Below are 11,530 nucleotides of genomic sequence, written 5' to 3' on the forward strand. Positions count from 1 at the left end.
ACCATCACCTCCGAATTTTACTGTTGGCACTACACACGCTGGCAGATGACATTCACCGGGCATTCGGCATACGCACACCGTGTCATCAGATCGCCACATTGTGTACCGTGATTCGTCACTTCACACAGCGTTTTTCCACTGTCCAATCGTCCTATGTTTACGCTCTTTACACCAAGCGAGGCATCGTTCAGCATTTACCAGGTATGATGTGTGGCTTACCAGCAGCTGCTCAAACATGAAATTCAAATTTTCTCACCACCTTCCTTACTGCCATAGTACTTGCAGTGGATCTTGATGCAGTTTGGAATTGCTGTGTGATGGTCTGGACAGATGTCTGCGTATTACACATTACGACCCGTTCAACTTTGGCGATCTCTGTCATTCAACAGACGAGATCGGCCTGTAGGCTTTTGTGCTGTACGTGTCCCTTCACGTTTCCACTTCACTATCACATTGGAAACAGTGGACCTAGGGATGTTTAGCAGATCTATGACACAAGTGACACCCAATCACCTGACCACGTTCGTAGTCCGCGTATTCGCGGATTGCCCCATTCTATTCTCTCACGACGTCTAATGACTACTGAGGTCGCTGATACGGAGTACCTGGGACTATGTCGTAGCACAATGCACCTAATGTGACAAATGTATATTTATGGGAGTGGCCGGATACTTTTGACCACATAGTGTAATTCTGTTTTTATTTCATTTCTGAAGTATTGTGCTTACATCATTATCATTTCGGCTTACCTCTGTTCATCTTCCCTACTCTCTACAGGCCTGACCCTCTCCTATCTAGGGCAGGCAGTCGGTACCAGCATTGATATTCTGCTGTTGGATTCGCTGGGATTTGCATCACCGCTATCTCTCGTTTCGAACGTTTTGAATGTTGGGTGGGCTCCATAAGGTCCCCTTTCTGTGCAGCGACCGTGGAATATAAAATTATAAAGATTGTAGCAACCAGTCGAAAACGTAATTTATTTATCTTGTTGCAAATCTATTTCGACTGATATCAGTCATCATCATTGCTAAAGCAAATACAAGAGACTGAGCATAAACAACTGCTTTGACAAACGAAAAAATTGACAATGAAATATAGATACATCAGTTACAACATATACAAATGTCTGAAAGTAAAATTCAGTCATAACATACCATTTTTCTAACCGATACATGCCATAAGTAGAAGTACTGTCCTTCGCCGATTTCTATCATGAAATGACCCATCATAGGTCAAAACTACAACAAGACAACAAGAGATGGCGCTACTTTGCAATAAGCGCCTTCTATGTAAAATACAAACAATAAGGAATACATCACATCACAAAAAAGTATACAGTGATGGTAATTTATAATACCAATTTAAGTAATTACAACAAGTGAAAATGTCTGATTATTGTTTGTCAGATGATGATAGTAACAAAATTAAATACATACGTCAAAACTACGATCGTCAAAATTGTAATAAGAGATAAACTCGCTAAAAATATGATTCCATTTGCACAAATTTAGGAAATGGATCTTATTTGTCATAATGACGAAACCTGTACATGGCCTTAGTGGTTCGATCTAGTTTGCGGAAGGAGCAGATTAACAGATTATGTAGATACTGTTTTCCCATTTTCTAATGGTTGACATGTCGTTATCAGTTTCACCTTACTCGAAATATGGTGGCCTTTATATTTTTCGGGCAAGCTTACCTTACATAGCTAATGGTTGTTTCAACGAATATTTTAGGACATCAGAATGTAAGACTGCTGTATTCAGCAGATGATCTGTGATCACAAGATTGTTCATATTTGTTAGAACAATATCATACAATATGTTGTGTTGTTCTCTTCTCGATGATTGTTTATGTCACCTTACATCGAGTGACGTCTATTTATTCTATATTTTAACTTTTGGTTTTATAAATGGTGTTCTATCTCATTTTATGTATTAACTTTTAAAGAAAATATGTATTTTGTGAAATCTGATGCAATTGCCAATTTCCGCACCTAAACTGAGCCATTCTTATTTCAAAACGTGGTTTTTGGTGTTTAGAGTTGGTTTTATATATTTTGAGCGTGTTGCTCTTATTGTTTTGTGAGTCATTTCTGAGCACCTATAAGGGTCACTCCAAAAGAAATACACACTATTTTTTTAAATCTATCTTTTATTCTACATGTTTGAAAGTTTTACAGTGTGTAGATACTTCCTTTAGGAACAATATTTTCATTTCTCCACATAATTTCCACCCCTCTCAACTGCCTTAGGCCATCTTTGAACCAGTGCCTGTATACCCGTATGGTAAAATTCTGGACCAACCTGTTGGAGCCGCTGTTTTCCAGCGTGCACAATGGAGTCATCATCTTCAAACCTTGTTCCACGAAGAGTGTCTTTCAGTTTCCCAAAGAGATGATAGTCACATGGAGCCAGGTCAGGACTGTAAGGTGGGTGTTTCAATGCTGTCCATCTGAGTTTTATGATCGCTTCCATGTTTTTTTGACTGACACGTGGCCGAGCATTGTCGTGCAACAGCAAAACATCCTGCTTTTGCCGATGTGGTCGAACGCGACTCAGTCGAGCTTGAAGTTTCTTCATTGTCATCACATATGCATCAGAATTTATGGTGGTTCCACTTGGCATGATGTCCACAAGCAAGAGTCCTTCGGAATCGAAAAACATTGTAGCTGTAACTTTTCCAGCAGAAGGTGTGGTTTTGAATTTTTTTTTTTTTTTTGTGCCTTTGCATGATGCCACTCCATTGATTGCCTCTTCGTCTCTGGTGAAAAATGATGTTTCATCACCTGTCACAATTCTTCCAAGAAATTCATCTCCACCATTCTCATGCTGTTCCAAAAGTTCGCAGCATACCGTTTTTCTTGTTTTTTTGTGAGCCACTGGCAACATCCTGGGAACCCACCTGGTAAAAACCTATTTAGCGCCAACACTTTTAGTATTCTGCAAACACTTCCTTCCCCTATCCCAACGTAGCGTGACAATTCGTTCACTGTGATGCGTCTGTCATCAGTCACCAATTCGTTAACTCTCGGCACATTGTCTGGAGTGTGTGCAGTACGAGGCTTCTGTTTCCCACTGTCTCGTTTTCACAGCACAGGAATTCTATGACAGCACGTTGCTTCAGACGAACGTCAAGTGTAGCAGCCATCTTGAAGACATACTGTGACGACGCCACTCATGGGAACAGGTTGAACTAAGTTTGAAAACAAACGGGATCTATACACTGTAAAACTTTCACACATTCAGAATGAAAATTGTATTTTTACAAAAATAGTGTGCATTTCTTTTGGAGTAACCCTCGTACATTATCGCCGGTGGTTGGCAGCGATATGACAATCCTTGTATTGGTTACCACCATACTCATTATGTTAGACTGTGATACTCATGAGAAATATAAGGGCGCATAGTACATTTGTTCATGAGGCTATAGTTTGCATAGTAGATCTAAAGATGTTATCCACATACATGGTTCTTTATATTTGCAACACTTTGTTAATTGCATTATTTAAGCAAATACGATTGTTTATCTTATACTGTAATTCTTACCTGAATTTTGTCAGTTTTGAATTTGTGCATTCAGTAACATAGCGCCATCTATTGGAAGTAACATAAATGTGCCTTTTGATGCACTTGTAGTTCTTATGTAGAACGGCATATGGCCATTTATACCACTATTCGGTTACGTCATTATGACAAATAAGTTTCATTTCCTAAATTTGTGAATGGAATCATATTTTTAGAGAGTGTATCTCTTCTTAAAATTTTGATGGTTGTAGTTTTGACGTATCACAAACAATGTTCAGACATGTTCACGTGTTGTAATTACTTAAATTGGTATTATCAATTACCATCACTGTATACTTTTTTGTAATGTGATATATTCCTTAATGTTTGTATTTTACATTACTTTTGTATTTTACATAGAGGGCGCTTATTGCAACGTTGTCTTGTTGTAGTTTTGACCTAAGATGTGTCACTTCATGATAGTCATCTGCCAAGGACAGTACTTTTACTTATAGCATGTATTGGTTAGGAAAATGATATGTTATGATTTTAAATTTTAATTTCAGACATTTGTATATGTTGTAATTGATGTAACTATATTTCATTGTCAATTTTTTCGTTTGTTAAAGCAGTGGATTGATCGATTGATTTTTATTGTTGTAGAGACCTCAGAGATCATCTGAGGCATTACAAAAGTCAATATTACATAGTATAAATGTTACACAAATAATTACAAAAACAACAAAAACATATTACACAATATAAATATTACACAAATAATTATGGTACCTTCACACAAAAACAAAACAGAGAAACTTCTGGTACAAATTGATATTGCATAGTAAATTTAGCCAATTACAGACTTACTCATATATAGAAGCATATAAAAACTGGTCACAAAGTGTAGTCATACCATATACTTTGCCTCCCTTAAAAATTCATTAGTTTCATAAATGCTGAGATCAAGAAGAAATTCTTTTACTTTTTTTTTAATTGTTGAATTGGAAGATCCCTGATATGTTGGGGTATGGCATTAAAAATTTTATGGAATTGTATAAGAAGCACTTTCGTGTTTTTTTTATAGTTACATTGGAAAGAAACTAGGTCCTGCTTGTTTCTTGTGTTATAATTATGTCGCATATCATACTGTTCACAACTCGGATAGTTTTCTTTAATATGCATTACACACTGTAGTATAAATATTGACGGCAGGGTCATAACCTGTAATTTTTTAAAGCTTGGCCTACAGTGAGCTCTGGGTGCCAAGCTGCATATCACTCTTATTGCCTTCTTTTGTAGTTTGAAGACATTGGCTGCCTTGCTTTGATGTCCCCACAGTATTGTACCATAGGAAATGTGACTGTGTATTAAATCAAAATAAACCACTTTAAGTACTGGCACGTTTAGACAAAGACGCAGCTTCCTTAGAGCAAATATTCCTTTGCTAATGCTGCTTCCCAGTTTTTCTATATGGCTACCCCAGGATAATTCCAAGGAAATTAACAGCATTTGAGCTCTGCTCAAGTTCGGTGTTATTATTCGACGATACATACAGGTCTTGTATTTTTTTCAGTTGACACAGAGCGAATTAGCTTTACATCAATTTTCAACTTTGACAGTGCACTGGTCTGCTTCATATTTCACTTTCTGTGCTGTTTCTGCAGTTATACAGACTGCAGTATCATCTTCAAATAAGTAAGTCCTAGTTGATGGCCCAACTATGTTTCATGGTAAGTCATTTATATAAATAATAAATAGACTTGGGCCAAGTACAGAACCTTGCGGGACACCCATGCCCACAGGTAAGTAATCTGATTCTGCACCATTAAAAACCACCTTCTGCACTCTATTACTTAGATAAGATTTTATCAATTCCAGAGCACTTCCTGTAAAGCCATAGAATTGCAGTTTGTTCAATAAGATTTCATGAGACACAGTGTCAAAAGCTTTTGATAAATCAAAGAGTTTATTCTGAACCACTAGCTTGCTTTCTAGTTGCTTCACACACTGTGTTAAAAGTGATAAGGCAGATTTAACAGTTCCTAACCCTGATCTGAAGTCAAATTGACTACCAGTGCAGATTTTGTTTTCTTCAAAGTATTTTACTATTTGATTATTTAATATAGCTTCTATCACTTTAGACAAGATTGGCACAATTGAAACAGGCCTAAAATTATCACAACTTGAGAGGCTGCCTTTTTTGTGTATTGGAGTGACTTTAACAAACTTTAGTGCCTTTGGGAACTGAGTCTCTAAAATACATGTATTTACTACATGTGTTATCAATTCTGGCAGTTGAACTGAATCACACTTTAACATGGCTGAACTTAAACCATAATCGTCATTACTAAAACAGTTCTTCATTTTCCTCAGTATATTAGTAACATCCTGTACCTTGACCAGTTTAAGGCTAAATGTACTTTCAGTCTTTGTGGTGATTCTCAGTTAGTATTTATGGTCAGTGGCTATATTGGAAGTGCCAATCACCTTTATTATTTCTTGCACCTTCTCAGTGAAGAATGTATTTAACTATGCAGCATTCAGATTACTGCTTTCAGCCTGTGAAGTCATTTTCGTGTTGCACTGACTGTTAATGATATTCCTTCACATTGCACGTGTCTTATTTTCAGATGTTAGTATTATGTCTTCATTTTTTTTTTACACCTAGCTTCCTTTTTAGGCCTGTCTTAATCTTTTCTTTTTCACTGTCAGCATGTCTTCTGTACTTCTATACCAGTCATAATATTGATCACACTCCCTCTTGATCTTATTTGCAGATGACATAAATGTTTTAATAAAAGGAACGACCGGCCAAGAGTTACAAGACGAAATCAAAATGTGCACCTCAGATATTTCAAATTGGTTTTCTGAATATGGTTTAATAATAAATATCCAAAAAACAGTTACTATGCATCTCCACACAGTACAGAATAAGTATCCACAAACACCACCGATTGAGTTATCCACTAAAACTCTGGAAAATGTAAGTGCTACAAAGTTCCTTGAAATATGGATCCAGCAAGATCTGAAATGGGTTGAACACACAAAGTACATAACAAATAAAATGAACACTATCTGTTATTGCATAAAAATTCTCTCAGGTTGCACATCAAAGGAAACAGTAAAAAATGTCTACTTAGCCAAAGCAGAATCTCTTCTCCACTACGGCATAATCTTCTGGGGAAACACAGGTGCTAGCAACAGTTGTTTCACAGCCCAAAAGCGAATTGTACGAGCTATGGTAAATGCAGGTCCCAGAACCTCCTGCAAGCCTTTGTTCAAAAAACTAAAAATACTTCCACTACCTTGTTTATACATTTTGCAAGCAATAATTTTCATTAAGAAAATGCTAGATGATAAAAATCAACTTGTACTTAAAAACCAGAGTGTTCACTGCCACAATACAAGAAGAAACCAGGACATACATGTCCAACATTCGAATACAAAACTAAAACAAAATGGACCACTCCAAGCAGGCAACAAACTGTACAACAAACTACCAACTGATATAAAAACAATCAAACATATTCCAACATTTAAAACAGCTGTCCAAACCTACCTTCATCAGAAATGTTATTACAGTATTGCTGAATATCTAGCAGACTAAAAATATAAATGTTTAAATCATTGTTGTAGACCTAATTTGTATAACCTTGTTAAACAATAGAATTGTATGCTTCCTGTATTGAAATCAAACATATATATAGCTCATATTATGTAAAGTATGTGTGTAAATTGGAAAACATGTAAAAATTTACTATAGTATAAACATATAAATCTGTTCACTCTCTGTTTTTTTCCTAATTTCTACAGACTGTGATGTTTAACAACTTGCAATGTAAATTATGTATGTATACGTGCATATTTTAGTTTATAAAATTGACTTGTCCAATATCAAAATGTACCTTGTGCAAACATGATTTAAATGGACCAATAAAAAATAGAAAATAGAAATAGAAACATCTTTTCATTCTTGACCTTATTTACTCTAAGTGCCTTTTTTATTATTTAGTAACTTAATGGGAAAGGACATCTTAGCATATACAGAAAGAGTAGATATGAGTTCTTCCACCTTTCTATCTATTGCATGTTCTCGATAAACCTGCAACCAATTACTTTTATCAATATGAGACTTAAACATATTTAGATTATCATAATTGACCACACATACTTTCTGTCCTGCCATGTGCACTGAGTCAGTGTTACAATTTCTTGTTATATCTGTTCTAAGAAGTAATGGCCAGTGGTCAGATACCCAAGCCTTAATTACCTCTGACCTGAGATGCATTAACTCATTTGATACAACTATATTGTCAGTACAGGTACAAACCAGTACCTTTATAACGTGGCCTTGTTATTTCAGTGGTTGTAATATAAAGACCAAAAGAATTTAATAAATTATTTACATATGAGTTATAGATAGTGGACAACTGAAAATTCAAATTGAAATCTCCACAGATTAGTATCCTACACTTATACTTACAGACTGTCTCACATAAAGACACTAACCTGTTAACAAAATCATCTGTTGAATTGGCTCCAGTCTTAGTTGAGTACAAAGCTACAACTATTAAATTTAAATCTGTTAACCTAACAGCTACAATTTCATATAACATTTCTAGAGATAATGCTTTAATTTTTGCTATTGGTTCATATTTAATCCCTTTTTTTAAAAATACAACACATCCACCATGATTTTTATTAGTTCTACAATATTTGTCAGGTAGGGTGTAGCCCTCAGGGCAGTATAGATCTATTTCATCATGCTTTAACCAGTGTTCTACGAGACAGACTACATCTAAGTGATAAGTCTCTATGACATCTTCCACTACTTCCAACTTATTAGATAAACACTGTACATTCAGTGAAGGACATTAAAATTGTTTGATCTGTGCCTGAGTCTGTTTACCTTGAGATCTTCCTCCCCCTCCGGCCTACCACTAAAAAATCATTTAGATGGGAGGGAAGCACTGTTTTCCATTTACTCACCCTGTTAGTATTTGGTCTTGTTACTGGGATTAGTGATGATGTTGATTCATCTGCTGCTGCTGCTGCTGGTGGTGGTGGCGGTAGTGGTTCTGCCATGGCTGATGGTGGATTGTCAGCTAATGTTGTGACTATGTCTACTGTTGCTGTTGATGAGGATTGTCTTGCTTCAGTCGATGCTGGTTTTTCTGCCACTGGTGAGGGCTGTGCTGAATCAGCTGATGATGGTGGTTTTGTTTCTGATATTGATAGTAGTTTTTTTTTTGTGTTGTTGTTGCAGTTTTTTGATGGTTTCACTGCTGTAGTTGGTGGTGGTTGCTGTACTGTTATTTGTGGCTGGCATGGTAATCTTGGTTATACTGTTGTAAAATTTTAAAGCTGTGAAGTCTCTTTCCCTTTCTGTTTAAGTGCATACCATTTCTTGTAAAACTGTCTCTCTAGAGGTAGTTAACACGTAGAAATTGAGTGTTTTCATACATTTTGCGTATGTTCTCGAACTGTTTGTTGGCTTTCATGATTTCTTTATTTACACACGAAACGTTTATGAGGTCGTGTCTATGCAGAGTACCAATGATGATCATTGTTTTACTCTTATTTGTATTCAGTATTTCTTTTAAGTTTTCGAGGGCACTCGATAATTCATTTTTAGTAAACATCATTGGCTCCCCCCACTATCACTGTGCATTCATTTGCATTTGATGAAATTCCGGCTTTTATGTTTTTTGTAATTTCGTGCATAGGTGCCCCTGGTTTCACGTAACTAGATGCGTTTGTACCATGTTCTTAACGTAAAATTTTTGCGAGTCGTGGGCCCATGGCTATCCGAGCGTATGTTTGCTTTGGAAAATTTCGTTCCTACCTTTCTCATCGAAATTATAGATGTACTTTTGGTTGTGTTTTGATTTGCATATAATTCTTTAGGTTTTTCGTTTGTTTCTAAAACACTGAAACTGTTTTTTAATGGCACTTCGAATATGTTTTCACTTTGTTTTCCATGATTGAATTGTTTAGGTCTCACAGATTCGGCGTACCTTTTGTATTGCGTAACATGCGTCATATTTGCACTTTTACATGATTGTAAATATTTCAAGTCTTGGCGTAATTTTATAATATCATCACACAAGATGTTAATAAGTTTTCTTTTATGCCTATTTCACGAAGTATTTCGTCTTTGTTTCTCTGCAAAGGTCCGCATTTTGAGAGTTGGTCACTGTCACTTTTACTTGCACATGGATTTGCTTCTTCTTTTCTTCTAGTGTTTTTATTATGATATGACACGGCACACACATATTTTCGTACACTGCACTATATTTCTCGTACATAGAGCATTTACGCACGCGTTTTTACCATTATATACGGAGCCCACGAATCGTAAATCTTCTACTGCCGCCATGTTTGTTTCAGCTTTTTGCATAATTTGTTGTTTGTGCCCTGTCTCTTGTATTTGTTTTAGTTCCGATGATGACTGATATAAGTCGAAATCGATTTGCAGCAAGATAAATAAATTATGTTTCCGCGACTTTATAATCTCTTGTTTCGCTATCATGAGTTGAGAAAATGGTTACTGATGCCCCATCTCCCTGACTTCTGATGAATTACGGGCTGCATGAGGTCATGAGCAGAACAGAGGACTGCTCTGTAGAGTGGGTGAAAGGGGGATGGCGTGTTGACAGCAGCTCACTGTCATTATCCTTCACTATGCAAGATGACCTGACAGCAGAGAAGCTGCTTCTGGCTGACTGCTCCGTAGCTGAAGCATTTCACAAAGAAGAAAGAACATAGTGTGAGACATTGAATGCCTTTGCCTGTGGTCTTTCCTGGAATGAGACAACAGGAGAAGTCAGGGAGGACCTGATTCAGTGTTGCTTCTTTGCCACCATCAACCTGCGCCAGACCATGAGCAGAACAAGGTCGCCAGTTTATCTGTTTGTGGGCCCAACCTGGAATGTGAGGAACAAAGACATCTTCCATGCACAGGGGCTTCTGCATTTCAATGTCACCATCTCATCAACGTCCCCTCGACATTGATGGGGCAGAGCAACACTTCCACTGCCAGCAGCAGGGCCAGGTGACATAGTATTGCAGTAACAAAGTGATGTGCATAAAGTGTGCACTAGCTCACAACACATGAACCTGCAATAAGCCTACTACCCATGCCATACTGATGTGGATCTACTGCAGCGGAATGCATGTGACCAACTTCCATAGCTCGAGTTACATTATGGGCTGGAGCCATGATAAGAAGGAGAGACGACAGTGATATGATCTGAAGGAGGAGGAGGAGGAGGAGGAGGAGGGCCCTGAGCTGAAGAACAGCACCATGCTTGGCAACCAGGAATCACATACAACCACCTCGCCCCTCACCACTTCATCACTGGCAGAAAAAGGGGAAGCAGGCTGCACCATAGAAAAGGTGTTGCTACTGACTCAGACACTAGCAGCGACTTGCAAGCCATACTGCACCTGCTGCCGACGAATCACTTGTCACCCTGATAGCTGCCATGGTAGACATGAGGGTTTCCTTGAAGGCTGAGGTGGACGAGGTTCCTGGCTAGCTGCAGCAACTCCACTAGGCACTGGCCTGTGAGTTTTGAGCCATTAAAGGAGAAATCCTACCCTCCAGCAGCACTCTCTCGCCTCCACCCCATACTGCAAAAGGTGGGGTTGGACACGACCAGACAGACAGTCACATCTGTGACTTTCCCCTGTCAACACTGTCCCTGAGCAGCTAGAGATGTTGCTCAAATTCATGTCCCTGGACGCTGTCAATACAATCAATGCTAGGACTCTCTTCATCCTGGGACAGTGGGAACACATCGCCAGCATCATGGATGACACCTTCTGCGAAGAAGATATGCTCCACAACATTGACTGAGAAAATGAAGATACCACCACCACAGACAAATCTCCTGAGCAGCCAAATGGAAGGTTGTGTAAGAAAAGGAAAATGAACAAGAAGTGGAGAACCCAGGATGGATGCTAAACAACCTCCATAGCTTCCCTTTCCCACCACACAATCAGCACTTCACCACCCATTG

The sequence above is a fragment of the Schistocerca gregaria genome, chromosome 5, assembly GCF_023897955.1.
Source record: "Schistocerca gregaria isolate iqSchGreg1 chromosome 5, iqSchGreg1.2, whole genome shotgun sequence".
NCBI lineage: Eukaryota > Metazoa > Arthropoda > Insecta > Orthoptera > Acrididae > Schistocerca > Schistocerca gregaria.